Below are 15,915 nucleotides of genomic sequence, written 5' to 3'. Positions count from 1 at the left end.
CTCCCTCCCCACCACCCATCACACCGTCCCCACGGCCCTCACACCCCCTCCCCACCACCTCACACCCTCCCCACTGCCTCTCTCACCCTCCCCACCGCCCTCACACCCCCTCCCCACCGCCTCACACGCCCCCCAACACCCCTCACTCCCTCCCCACCACCCATCACACCCTCCCCACCGCCTCACACACCCTCCCCACCGCTCCTCACACCCTCGCCACCGGCCCTCACACCTTCCCGACCGCCCCTCACACCCTCGCCACTGGACCTCACCCCCTCCCCACCGTCACTCACACCCTACCCATCGCCGATCTCACCCTCCCCACCGCCTCTCACCCCCGTCCCACCACCCCTCACACCCTCCCCACCGCCCCTCACACCCTCCCCAGCACCCCTCACACCCTCCCCACCGCCACTCACACCCTCCCCACCACCCCTCACTCCCTCTCCACCGCCCCTCACTCACTCCCCACCGCCTCCCACACCCTCCACACCGCCTCTCAAACCCACCCCATCGCCCCTCACACCCAGCCACAGCGCACGTCTCGCCCTCTGCCCTGCGCCTCAAACCCTTCCCAGCGCCCATCACTCACTCCCACCGCCCCTCACACTCTCGCCACCGCATCTCACACTCTCCCCACCACGTCACACACCCTCCCCACTGGCCCACACATTCCCTCCCCACCACCCCTCAAACCCTCCCCACCGCCTCACACCCTCCCCACCGCCCCTCACACTCTCCCCACTGCCCCTCACACACTCTCCTCACCGCTCCTCACACACTCTCCACCGCCCTTCAAACCCTCCCCCTACTCCTCACAACCTCCCCACCGCCTCACACACCCTCCCCACCGCCCCTCACACCCTCCCCCCGCCACTCACAGTCTCCCCACTGCCCCTCACTCCCTCCCCACTTCCCCTCACACCCTCCCCACCGCCCCTCACACACCCTCCTCTCCGCTCCTCACACCCTCCCCACCGCCCCTCACACACCCTCCTCTCCGCTCCTCACACACTCCCCACCACCCCTCAAACCCTCCCCACCGCCCATCACACCCTCCCCAATGCCCCTCACACCCTCCCCACCTCCCCTCACACCCTCCCCACCGCCTCACACACCCTCCCTACCGCCCCTCACACCTTCCCCTCCGCCCCTCACACCCTCGCCCCCGCATTTCACACTCTCCCCACCACCTCACACACCCTCCCCACTGTCCCTCACATTCCCTCCCCACCAGCCCTCAAACCCTCCCCGCCGCCCCTCACAACCCTCCGCATCGCTTCTCACATCCTCCCCACCGCCCCTCACACTCCCCCCCAGCCTCTCACACCCTCCGCACCACCCTTCACACCCTCCCCATCTCCTCACACACCCTCCCCACTGCCTCACGTACTCCCCACCGCCTCACACACCCTCGCCACCACCCTTCACACTCTCCGCACCACCCCTCACACCCTCACCCCCGTCACTCAGTCTCCCCAATGCCTCACACACTTTCCCCACCGCCCCTCAAACCCTCCCCACCACCCCTCACACCCGCCCCCCACGCACCTCACACCCTCTGCCCTGCGCCTCAAACCCTCCCCAGCGCCCATCAGTCGCTCCCACCACCTCCCATACCCTCTCCACCGTCTCCCACACCCTCCCCACCGCCCCTCACACCCTCCCCACTGCCTCACACACTCCCCTCCGCCACTCACAGCCTCCCCACCGCCTCATACACCCTCCACCATCCCCTCACACCCTCCCCACCGCCCCTCACACCCTCCCCAACATCCCTCACACCCTTCCCACTGCCCCTCACACCCTCCTCACCGCCCCGCACACCCTCCCCACCGCCTACCACCCTCCCACCCACCCCTCACTACCTTCCCAATGCCCCTCACACCCTCCCCACCTCCCCTCACACCCTCCCCACCATCCCTCACACCCTCCCCACTGCCCCTCACACCCTCCCCACCACCCCTCACACCCTCCTCACCGCCTCACACCCCCCCACCCGTTCCTCGCACCCTCCCCACCGCCCCTCACAACCCCCCAACCGCCCCTCACACCCACCCAACCGCCTCACACACCCTCCCTATTGCCCCTTATACCCTCCCTGCAGTCTGTCATACGCTCCTCACCAACCTGCACACACTCCCCATCGCCCCTCACACCCTCCCCAATGCCCCTCACACCCTCCCCACCGCCCCTCACACCCTCCCGGCCGCCTCACACACCCTCCCTTTTGCCCCTCATACCCTCCCTGCAGTCTGTCATACCCTCCTCACCAAACTGCACACACTCCCCATTGCCCGTCACACCCTCCCCAATGCCCCTCACACCCTCCCCAGCGCCCCTCACACCAGCCCCACTGCCCCTCACATCCTCCTCACCGCCCCTCACACCCTCCCCACTGCCTCACATACCCTCCACCCGCCCCTCACACCCACCCCATCGCCCCTCACACCCACCCCGCCACCCCTCACTCCCTCCCCACCGCCTCTCAAACACTCCCCACCACCTCTCACACCCTCCCCCCGCGCACCTTACGCAATCTGCCCTGCGCCTCAAACCCTCCCCAGCGCCCATCACTCCCTCCCACCGCTCCTCACACCCTCCCCACCATCCCCCACACCCTCCCCACCACCCGCCACACCCTCCCCACCGCCCCTCACATCCTCCCCACCGCCCCCCACACCCTCCTCACCGCCCCTCAAACCAACCCGACCGCCCCTCACACCCTCCCCACCGCCGCTCACACCCTCCCCACCGCCCCTCACACCCTCCCCACCGCCCCTCACACCCTCCCCACCACCCCTCACACCCTCCCCACCACCCCTCACACCCTCCCCACCGCCCCCCACACCCTCCCCACCACCCCTCACACCCTCCCGACCGCCCCTCACACCCTCGCCACCGCATCTCACACTCTCCCCACCACCTCACACACCCTCCCCACTGTCCCTCAAATTCCCTCCCCACCACCCCTCAAACCCTCCCCACCGGCTCATAGCCCCCCCCCCCCCCCACCCGACCGCCCCTCACACCCTCCGCATCGCTTCTCACCTCCTCCCCACCGCCCCTGACAACCCCCCCCAGCCCATCACACCCTCCCCACCGCCCCTCCCACCCTCCGCATCGGTTCTCACATCCTACCCACCGCCCCTCACACTCCCCCCCAGCTTCTCACGCCCGCCCCACCACCTCACACACCCTCCCCACCGCCTCACACACCCTCGCCACCACCCCTCACACTCTCCCCACCGCTCCTCACACCCTCCCCCCCCGCCACTCACAGTCTCCCCAATGCCTCACACACTCTCCCCACTGCCCCTCACACCCTCCCCACCGCCCCGCACACTCTCCCCACCGCCCCTCACACCCTCCCCTCCGCCACTCACAGTCTCCCCAATGCCTCACACACTCTCCTCACCGCTCCTCACACCCTCCCCACCGCCCCTCAAACCCTCCCCACCACCCATCACACCCTCCCCATTGCCCCTCACACCCCCCCCAACCCCTCACATCTGCCGCACCACGCCCGACACCCTCCCTACCGCCCCTCACACCCTCCCCACTGCCCCTCACACTCTCCCCACTGCCCCTCACACTCTCCCCACTGCCCCTCAGACCCTCCCCACTGCCCCTCACACCCTCCCCACCACCTCACACACCCTCCCCACCGCCCCTCACACCCTCCCCACCGCCCCTCACACCCCCCCACCACCCCTCACACCCTCCCCACCACCTCTCACACCCTCCACATGGTCCTTCACACCCTCCCCCTACCCCTCACACCCACCACACCGCCCCCCACACCCTCCCTACCACCCCTCACACCCTCCCCACTGCCTCACACCCTCCTCCCCGCCACTCACAGCCTCCCCACCGCCCCCACACCCTCCCCACCGCCTCACACACCCTCCCGACCGCTCCTCACACACTCGCCACCGCTTCTCACATCCTCCCCACAGCCCCTCACGCTCCACCCCAGCCTCTCAAACCCTCCCCACCACCCCTCACACTCTCCCCACCGCCCCTCACAGCCTCCCCCCGGCCCCTCACACCCTCCCCACCGTCCCTCCCACCCTCCGCATCGCTTCTCACATCCTCCCCACCGCCCCTCACCCTCCACCCCAGCCTCTCAAACCCTCCCCACCACCCCTCACACTCTCCCCACCGCCCCTCACACCCTCCCCCCGCCACTCACACCCTCCCCAGCGCCTCTCACACCCTCCCCCCGCGTACCTTACGCAATCTGCCCTGCGCCTCAAACCCTCCCCAGCGCCCATCGCTCCCTCCCACCGCTCCTCACACCCTCCCCACCATCCCCCACACCCTCCCCACCACCCGCCACACCCTCCCCACCGCCCCTCACATCCTCCCCACCGCCCCCCACACCCTCCCCACCGCCCCTCAAACCAACCCGACCGCCCCTCACACCCTCCCCACCGCCCCTCACAGTCTCCCCACCACCCCTCACACCATCCCCACCGCCCCTCACACCCTCCCCACCGCCCCCCACACCCTCCCCACCAGCCCTCACACACTCCCGACCGCCCCTCACACCCTCGCCACCGCATCTCACACTCTCCCCACCACCTCACACAACCTCCCCACTGTCCCTCACATTCCCTCCCCACCACCCCTTAAACCCTCCCCACCGGCTCATACCCCCCCCACCGCCCCTCACACCCTCCGCATCGCTTCTCACCTCCTCCCCACCGCCCCTGACACCCCCCCCAGCCCCTCACACCCTCCCCACCGCCCCTCCCATCCTCCGCATCGCTTCTCACACCCTCCCCACCGCCACTCACACCCCCCCCCAGCCCCTCACACCCTCCCCACCGCCCCTCCCACCCTCCGCATCGGTTCTCACATCCTACCCACCGCCCCTCACACTCCCCCCCAGCCTCTCACGCCCGCCCCACCACCTCACACACCCTCGCCACCACCCCTCACACTCTCCCCACCGATCCTCACACCCTCCCCCCCGCCACTCACAGTCTCCCCAATGCCTCACACACTCTCCCCACTGCCCCTCACACCCTCCCCACCGCCCCGCACACTCTCCCCACCGCCCCTCACACCCTCCCCTCCGCCACTCACAGTCCATAAGACCATAAGACCATAAGACATAGGAGCGGAAGTAAGGCCATTCGGCCCATCGAGTCCACTCCACCATTCAATCATGGTTGATTTCAACTCCATTTACCCGCTCTCTCCCCATAGCCCTTAATTCCTCGAGAAATCAAGAATTTATCAATTTCTGTCTTGAAGACGCTCAACGTCTCGGCCTCCACAGCCCTCTGTGGCAATGAATTCCACAGACCCACCACTCTCTGGCTGAAGAAATTTCTCCTCATCTCTGTTCTAAAGTGACTCCCTTTTATTCTAAGGCTGTGCCCCCGCGTCCTAGTCTCCCCTGTTAATGGAAACAACTTCCCTACGTCCATCCTATCTAAGCCGTTCATTATCTTGTAAGTTTCTATCAGATCTCCCCTCAACCTCCTAAACTCCAATGAATATAATCCCACGATCCTCAGACGTTCATCGTATGTCAGGCCTACCATTCCTGGGATCATCCGTGTGAATCTCCGCTGGACCCGCTCCAGTGCCAGTATGTCCTTCCTGAGGTGTGGGGCCCAAAATTGCTCACAGTACTCCAAATGGGGCCTAACCAGTGCTTTATAAAGCCTCAGAAGTACATCCCTGCTTTTGTATTCCAAGCCTCTTGAGATAAATGACAACATTACATTTGCTTTCTTAATTACGGACTCAACCTGCAAGTTTACCTTTAGAGAATCCTGGACTAGGACTCCCAAGTCCCTTTGCACTTTAGCATTATGAATTTTGTCACCGTTTAGAAAATAGTCCATGCCTCTATTCTTTTTTCCAAAGTGTACGACCTCGCACTTGCCCACGTTGAATTTCATCAGCCACTTCTTGGACCACTCTCCTAAACTGTCTAAATCTTTCTGCAGCCTCCCCACCTCCTCAATACTACCTGCCCCTCCACCTATCTTTGTATCATCGGCAAACTTGGCCAGAATGCTCCCAGTCCCGTCATCTAGATCGTTAATATATAAAGAGAACAGCTGTGGCCCCAACACTGAACCCTGCGGGACACCACTTGTCACCGGTTGCCATTCTGAGAAAGAACCTTTTATCCCAACTCTCTGCCTTCTGTCTGACAGCCAATCGTCAATCCATGTTAGTACCTTGCCTCGAATACCATGGGCCCTTATTTTACTCAGCAGTCTCCCGTGAGGCACCTTGTCAAAGGCCTTTTGGAAGTCAAGATAGATAACATCCATTGGCTCTCCTTGGTCTAACCTATTTGTTATCTCTTCAAAGAACTCTAACAGGTTTGTCAGGCACGACCTCCCCTTACTAAATCCATGCTGACTTGTCTTAATCCGACCCTGCACTTCCAAGAATTTAGAAATCTCATCCTTAACGATGGATTCTAGAGTTTTGCCAACAACTGAGGTTAGGCTAATTGGCCTATAATTTTCCATCTTTTTTCTTGTTCCCTTCTTGAACAGTGGGGTTACAACAGCGATTTTCCAATCCTCTGGGACTTTCCCTGACTCCAGTGACTTTTGAAAGATCATAACTAACGCCTCCACTATTTCTTCAGCTATCTCCTTTAGAACTCTAGGATGTAGCCCATCTGGGCCCGGAGATTTATCAATTTTCAGACCTTTTAGTTTCTCTAGCACTTTCTCCTTTGTGATGGCAACCATATTCAACTCTGCCCCCTGACTTTCCTGAATTGTTGGGATATTACCCCAATGCCTCACACACTCTCCTCACCGCTCCTCACACCCTCCCCACCGCCCCTCAAACCCTCCCCACCACCCATCACACCCTCCCCATTGCCCCTCACACCCCCCCAACCCCTCACATCTGCCGCACCACGCCCGAAACCCTCCCTACCGCCCCTCACACCCTCCCCACTGCCCCTCACACTCTCCCCACTGCCCCTCACACTCTCCCCACTGCCCCTCAAACCCTCCCCACTGCCCCTCACACCCTCCCCACCGCCTCACACACCCTCCCCACCGCCCCTCACACCCTCCCCACCGCCCCTCACACCCTCCCCACCGCCCCTCACACCCCCCACCACCCCTCACACCCTCCCCACCACCTCTCACACCCTCCACATGGTCCTTCACACCCTCCCCCTACCCCTCACACCCACCACACCGCCCCCCACACCCTCCCTACCACCCCTCACACCCTCCCCACTGCCTCACACCCTCCTTCCCGCCACTCACAGCCTCCCCACCGCCCCGAACACCCTCCCCACCGCCCCCCACACCTTCCCCACCGCCCCTCACACAATCCCCACTGCCTCACACACCCTCCCGACCGCTCCTCACACACTCGCCACCGCTTCTCACATCCTCCCCACAGCCCCTCACACTCCACCCCAGCCTCTCAAACCCTCCCCACCACCCCTCACACTCTCCCCACCGCCCCTCACAGCCTCCCCCCCGCCCCTCACACCCTCCCCACCGCCCCTCCCACCCTCTGCATCGCTTCTCACATCCTCCCCACCGCCCCTCACCCTCCACCCCAGCCTCTCAAACCCTCCCCACCACCCCTCACACTCTCCATACCGCCCCTCACACCCTCCCCCCGCCACTCACACCCTCCCCAGCGCCTCACACACCCTCCCCACCTCCCCTCACACCTCCCCACCGCCCCCACACCCTCCCCACCGCCCCCCACACCATCCCCACCGCCCCTCACACCCTCCCGACCGCCCCTCACACCCTCCCGACCACCCCTCACACCCTCGCCACTGCATCTCACACTCTCCCCACCACCTCACACACCCTCTCCACTGTCCCTCACATTCCCTCCCCACCAGCCCTCAAACCCTCCCCGCCGCCCCTCACAACCCTCCGCATCGCTTCTCACATCCTCCCCACCACCCCTCACACTCCCCCAGCCTCTCACACCCTCCGCACCACCCTTCACACCCTCCCCATCTCCTCACAAACCCTCCCCACTGCCTCACACACCCTCGCCACCACCCTTCACACTCTCCGCACCACCCCTCACACCCTCCCCACCGCTCCTCACACCCTCCCCACCGCCCCTCACACTCTCCCCAATGCCCCTCACACACTCTCCTCACCGCCCGTCAAACCATCCCCACCGCCCATCACACCCTCCCCATGGCCACTCACACCCTCCCCCTACCCCTCATACCCGCTGCACCGCCCCCGATACCTTCACTACCGCCCATCACACCCTCCCCACCGCCGCTCACACCCTCCCCACCGCCTCACACACCCTCCCCACCGCCTCACACCCCCCACCACCTCACACACCCTCGCCACCGCCCCTCACACTCGCTCCACCGCCCTCACACTCTCCCCACCGCCCCTCACACCCTCCCCATCACCTCACACCCTCCCTCCCGCCACTCACAGTCTCCCCACTGCCTCACACATTCCCCACCGCCTCACGCACCCTCCTCACCGCTCCTCACACCCTCTCCACAGCCCCTGACACCCTCCCCCTGCCCCTCACACACTCCCCACCGCCCCTCACACCCTCCCCATGGTCCCTCACACCCTTCCCCTACACCTCACACCCTCCGCACCGCGCCCCACACCCTCCTCCCTGCCACTCACAGCCTCCCCACCGCCCCCACACCCTCCCCACCACCCCCCACACCTTCCCCACCGCACCTCACACCCTCCCCACTGCCTCACACAGCCTCCCCATCGCCCCTCACACTCTCCTCACTGCCTCACACACCCTCCCCACCGCCTCAAACATCCCCGCCCCTCGCACCCACCACAACACCTCCCCCACCCTCCCCACCGCACCTCACACCCTCCCCACCGCCCCTCACACCCTCCCCACCGCCTCACACACCCGCCCCCGCCCCTCAATCCCTCCCCACCGCCCCTCACACTCTCCCCACCACCCCTCACACGCTCCCCAATGCCCCTCACACCTGCCCCCCGCCCCTCACACCGTCCCCACCACCCCTCACACCCTCCCCACCGCTCCTCACACCCTCCCCACCGCCCCTCACACCCTCCCCACCGCCCTTCACACTCTCCCCACCACCCCTCACACCGTCCCCACCGCCCCTCACATACTCCCCACCGCCCCTCACATCGCCCCCACCGCCCCTAACACCCTCCACACTGCACCTGCCGCCCACCTAACCTCGTCACACACGCTCCCCACGGCCCCTCAAACTCTACTCACCGCCTCACGCAACCAGCCCACCGCCCCTCACACCCTCCCAATCGCCTCACACACACTCCCCCCGCCCCTCACAACCTCCCCAACGCCCCTCAGTCCCTCCCCACCGCCCCTCACTCCCTCCCCACCGCCCCTCAAACCCTCCCCACCACCTCTCACACCCTCCACCCTCGGACCTCACGCCCTCTGCCCTGAGCATCAAAACCTCCCCACCACCCCTCACAACCTCCCCACCGCCTCACGCACCCTCCCCATCGCCCCTCACACCCTCCCCACTGCCTCCCACCCTCCCACCTGCCACTCACACCCTCCCCAATGCCCCTCACAGCCGCCCCACCACCCCTCACACCCTCACCACCTCCCCTCACACCCTCACCACCTCCCCTCACACCCTCCCCACCGCCCCTCACAACCTCCCCACTGCCCCTCACACCCTCCCCACCGCCCGTCACACCCTCCCCACCGCCCGTCACACCCTCCCCACCGGCTCACACCCCCGCCGCTCGCACCCTCCCCAGCACCTCCCACAGCCTCCCCACCACCCCTCACACCCTCCCCACCGCCCCTCACACCCTCCCCACCGCCCCTCACACCCTCCCCAACGCCCCACACACCCTCCCCACCGCCCCTCACACCCTCCCCACTGCCCCTCACACCCTCCCCACCGCCCCTCACACCCTCCCTGCTGCCCCTAACAACCTCCCCACCGCCCCTCACCACCACCCGACCGCCCCTCACACCCTCCACACCGCCACTCACACCCTCCCCACCGCTCCTCACAACCTCCCGACTGCCCCTCACACCCTCTCCACTGCCCCTCACACCCTCCCCACTGCCTCACACACCCTCCCCACCACCCCTCACACCCTCCCCACTGCCTCACAGATCCTCCCCACTGCCTCACAGATCCTCCCCACTGCCCCTCACACCCTCCCCACCGCCCCTCACACCCTCCCCACCGCCCCTCACACCCTCCCCACTGCCCCTCACACCCTCCCCACCGCCTCACACCACCCCACCCCTCGCACCCTCCCCAACACCTCACACACCCTCCCTACCGCCCCCACACCCTCCCCACCGCCCCTCACACCCTCCCCACCGCCCCTCACACCCTCCCCACTGCCAATCACATCCTCCCCACCGCCCGTCACACCCTCCCCACCACCCCTCACACCCTCCCCACCACCCGTCACAACCTCCCCACCGCCCGTCACACCCTCCCCACCGCCTCACACCACCCCACCCCTCGCACCCTCCCCAAAACCTCACACACCCTCCCTACCGCCCCCACACCCTCCCCACCGCCCCTCACACCCAGCCCACTGCCTCACACACCCTCCCCACTGCCCCTCACACCCTCCCCACTGCCCCTCACACCCTCCCCACTGCCCCTCACACCCTCCCCACCGCCCCTCACACCCTCCCCACTGTCACTCACACACGCCCCACTGCCTCACACGCCCTCCCCCTGCCCCTCAAACCCTCCCCACCACCCCTCACACCCTCTCAATCGCCTCAAACACCCTGCCCATCGCCCTCACTCCCACCGCCGCTCACTCCCTCCCCACCACCCCTCACACCCTCCCCACCACCCCTCACACCCTCCCCACCGCCCCTCACTCCCCATCGCATGTCACACCCTCCCCACCGCCCCTCACACCCTCCCCACCACCCTCACACCCTCCACACCGCCCCTCACACCCTCCCCACCGCCCCTCACACCCTCCCCACCGCCCCTCACTCCCCATCGCATGTCACACCCTCCCCACCGCCCCTCACACCCTCCCCACCGCCCCTCACACCCTCCCCACCGCCCCTCACACCCTCCCCACCGCCCCTCACACCCTCCCCACCGCCCCTCACACCTTCCCCACCGCCCCTCACACCCTCCCCACCGCCTCTCACACCCTCCCCACCGCCCCTCACACCCTTCCCACCGCCCTTCACACCTTCCCCACCGCCCCTCACACCCTCCCCACCGCCCCTCACACCTTCCCCACCGCCCCACACACCCTCCCCATCACCCCTCACTCCCTCCCCACCACTCCTCACACCCTCCCCACCGCCCCTCACACCCTCCCCACTGCCTAACACCCGCCCCTCACACCCTCCCCACTGCCTCCCACCCGCACCTCACACCCTCCCCAATGCCCCTCACAACCTCCCCACCGCTCCTCACAACCTCCCCAGCGCCTCTCACACCCTCCCCACCGCCTCTCACACCCTCCACACCACCCCTCACGCCCTCTCCAGTGCCCCTCACACCCCCCCGTCCCTCGCACCCTCCACAACACCTCTCACACCCTCCGCACCGCCCCTCACACCCTCCGCACCGCTGCTCACACCCTCCCCCTCGCACCTCACACCCTCCCCACTGCCTCACACACCCTCCCCACCACCCCTCACACCCTCCCCACTGCCTCACAGATCCTCCCCACTGCCCCTCACACCCTCCCCACCGCCCCTCACACCCTCCCCACCGCCCGTCACACCCTCCCACCGCCTCACACCACCCCACCCCTCGCACCCTCCCCAACACATCACACACCCTACCCACTGCCCCTCACACCCTCCCCACTGCCAATCACATCCTCCCCACCGCCCCTCACACCCTCCCCACCACCCGTCACACCCTCCCCACCGCCCGTCACACCCTCCCCACCGCCTCACACCACCCCACCCCTCGCACCCTCCCCAACACCTCACACACCCTCCCTACCGCCGCCACACCCTCCGCACCGTCCCTCACACCCTCCCCACCGCCCCTCACACCCTCCCCACTGCCAATCACATCCTCCCCACCGCCCCTCACACCCTCCCCACCACCCCTCACACCCTCCCCACCACCCGTCACAACCTCCCCACCGCCCCTCACACCCTCCCCACCACCCCTCACACCCTCCTCATCGCCCCTCGCACCCTCCCCACAGCCTCTCAACCGCCCCTCACACCCTCCTCATCGCCCCTCACACCCTCCCCACCGCCCCTCACACCCTCCCACCCGCCTCATTCAACCTGCCCATTGGCCCTCACACCCTCCCTGCAGTCTGTCATAACCTCCTCATCGCCTTACACACCCTCCCCACCGCCCCTCACACCCTCCCCACCGCCCCTCACACCCTCCTCATCGCCCCTCACACCCTCCCCACCACCCGTCACACCCTCCCCACCGCCCGTCACACCCTCCCCACCGCCTCACACCACCCCACCCCTCGCACCCTCCCCAACACCTCACACACCCTCCCTACCGCCGCCACACCCTCCGCACCGTCCCTCACACCCTCCCCACCGCCCCTCACACCCTCCCCACTGCCAATCACATCCTCCCCACCGCCCCTCACACCCTCCCCACCACCCCTCACACCCTCCCCACCACCCGTCACAACCTCCCCACCGCCCCTCACACCCTCCCCACCACCCCTCACACCCTCCTCATCGCCCCTCGCACCCTCCCCACAGCCTCTCAACCGCCCCTCACACCCTCCTCATCGCCCCTCACACCCTCCCCACCGCCCCTCACACCCTCCCACCCGCCTCATTCAACCTGCCCATTGGCCCTCACACCCTCCCTGCAGTCTGTCATAACCTCCTCATCGCCTCACACAGCCACCCACCCGCCCCTCACACCCATCCCAATGCCGCTCACACCCTACCCACCGCCCCTCACACCCTCCCCACCGCCCCTCACACTCTCCCCACCACCCCTCACACCCTCCCCAATGCCCCTCACACCTGCCCCCCGCCCCTCACACCGTCCCCACCGCACCTCACACCCTCCCCACCGCTCCTCACACCCTCCCCACCGCCCCTCACACCCTCCCCACCGCCCTTCACACTCTCCCCACCACCCCTCACACCGTCCCCACCGCCCCTCACATACTCCCCACCGCCCCTCACATCGCCCCCACCGCCCCTAACACCCTCCACACTGCACCTGCCGCCCACCTAACCTCGTCACACACGCTCCCCACGGCCCCTCAAACTCTACTCACCGCCTCACGCAACCAGCCCACCGCCCCTCACACCCTCCCAATCGCCTCACACACACTCCCCCCGCCCCTCACAACCTCCCCAACGCCCCTCAGTCCCTCCCCACCGCCCCTCACTCCCTCCCCACCGCCCCTCAAACCCTCCCCACCACCTCTCACACCCTCACCCTCAGACCTCACGCCCTCTGCCCTGCGCATCAAAACCTCCCCACCACCCCTCACAACCTCCCCATCGCCCCTCACACCCTCCCCACTGCCTCCCACCCTCCCACCTGCCACTCACACCCTCCCCAATGCCCCTCACAGCCGCCCCACCACCCCTCACACCCTCCCCACCTCCCCTCACACCCTCACCACCTCCCCTCACACCCTCCCCACCGCCCCTCACAACCTCCCCACTGCCCCTCACACCCTCCCCACCGCCCCTCACACCCTCCCCACCGCCCCTCACACCCTCCCCACTACCCCTCACACCACACACACCACCGCCCCTCGCACCCTCTCCAACACCACTCACACCCTCCCCACCGCCCCTCACACCCTCCCCACCGCCCCTCACACCCTCCCCACCGCCTGTCACACCCTCCCCACCGCCCGTCACACCTTCCCCACCGGCTCACACCCCCGCCGCTCGCACCCTCCCCAGCACCTCCCACAGCCTCCCCACCACCCCTCACACCCTCCCCACCGCCCCTCACACCCTCCCCACCGCCCCTCACACCCTCCCCAACGCCCCACACACCCTCCCCACCGCCCCTCACACCCTCCCCACCGCCCCTCACACCCTCCCCAACGCCCCACACAGCCTCCCCACCACCCCTCACACCCTCCCCACCGCCCCACACACCCTCCCCACCGCCCCTCACACCCTCCCCACCGCCCCTCACACCCTCCCTGCTGCCCCTAACAACCTCCCGACCGCCCCTCACACCCTCCACACCACCACTCACACCCTCCCCACCGTTCCTCACAACCTCCCGACCGCCCCTCACACCCTCCTCACTGCCGCACACACCCTCCCCACCACCCCTCACACACTCCCCACTGCCTCACAGATCCTCCCCACTGCCCCTCACACCCTCCCCACCGCCCGTCACACCCTCCCACCGCCTCACACCACCCCACCCCTCGCACCCTCCCCAACACATCACACACCCTACCCACTGCCCCTCACACCCTCCCCACTGCCAATCACATCCTCCCCACCGCCCCTCACACCCTCCCCACCACCCGTCACACCCTCCCCACCGCCCGTCACACCCTCCCCACCGCCTCACACCACCCCACCCCTCGCACCGTCCCCAACACCTCACACACCCTCCCTACCGCCCCCACACCCTCCCCACCGCCCCTCACACCCTCCCCACCGCCCCTCACACCCTCCCCACCACCCCTCACACCCTCCCCACTGTCACTCACACATGCCCCACTGCCTCACACGCCCTCCCCCTGCCCCTCAAACCCTCCCCACCACCCCTCACACCCTCTCAATCGCCTCAAACATCCTGCCCATCGCCCTCATTCCCACCCCACCGCCGCTCACTCCCTCCCCACCACCCCTCACACCCTCCCCACCACCCCTCACACCCTCCCCACCGCCCCTCACTCCCTCCCCACCACCCTCACACCCTCCACACCGCCCCTCACACCCTCCCCACCGCCCCTCACAACCTCCCCACCGCCCCTCACTCCCTCCCCATCGCATGTCACACCCTCCCCACCGCCCCTCACACCCTCCCCACCGCCCCTCACACCCTCCCCATCGCATCTCACAGCCTCCCCACCGCACCTCACACCCTCCCCACCGCCCCTCACACCCTCCCCACCGCCCCTCACACCTTCCCCACCGCCCCTCACACCCTCCCCACCGCCCCTCACACCCTCCCCACCGCCCCTCACACCTTCCCCACCGCCCCTCACACCCTCCCACCGCCCCACACACCCTCCCCATCACCCCTCACTCCCTCCCCACCGCTCCTCACACCCTCCCCACCGCCCCTCACACCCTCCCCACTGCCTAACACCCGCCCCTCACACCCTCCCCACTGCCTCCCACCCGCACCTCACTCCCTCCCCAATGCCCCTCACAACCTCCCCACCGCTCCTCACACCTTCCCCACCGCTCCTCACAACCTCCCCAGCGCCTCTCACACCCTCCCCACTGCCTCTCACACCCTCCACACCACCCCTCACGCCCTCTCCAGTGCCCCTCACACCCCCCCGTCCCTCGCACCCTCCACAACACCTCTCACACCCTCCGCACCGCCCCTCACACCCTCCGCACCGCTGCTCACACCCTCCCCCTCGCACCTCACACCCTCCCCACTGCCTCACACACCCTCCCCACCGCCCCTCATACAATCCCCACTGCCTCACACACCCTCCCCAATGCCTCTCACACCCTACCCACCGCCCGTCACGCTCTCCCAACCGCCTCACACCTCCCGCCCCTCGCACCCTCCCCAACATGTCCCACACCCTCCCCACCGCCCCTCACACCCTCCCCACTGCCCCTCACACTCTCCCCACCGCTACTCACACCCTCCCCACCGCCCCCCACACCCTACCCACCGCCCCTCACACCCTCCCCTCTGCCACTCACACCCTTCCCACTGCCCCACACCGTCCCCACCGCCTCTCAAACCCTCCCCACCGCCCCTCACAACTGCCCCCCCGCGCACGTCACGCCCTCTGCCCTGCG

This window comes from Mustelus asterias, chromosome 16 (genome assembly GCF_964213995.1).
Source record: "Mustelus asterias chromosome 16, sMusAst1.hap1.1, whole genome shotgun sequence".
Classification (NCBI taxonomy): Eukaryota; Metazoa; Chordata; class Chondrichthyes; order Carcharhiniformes; family Triakidae; genus Mustelus; species Mustelus asterias.
This window is presented reverse-complemented; position numbering follows the sequence as displayed.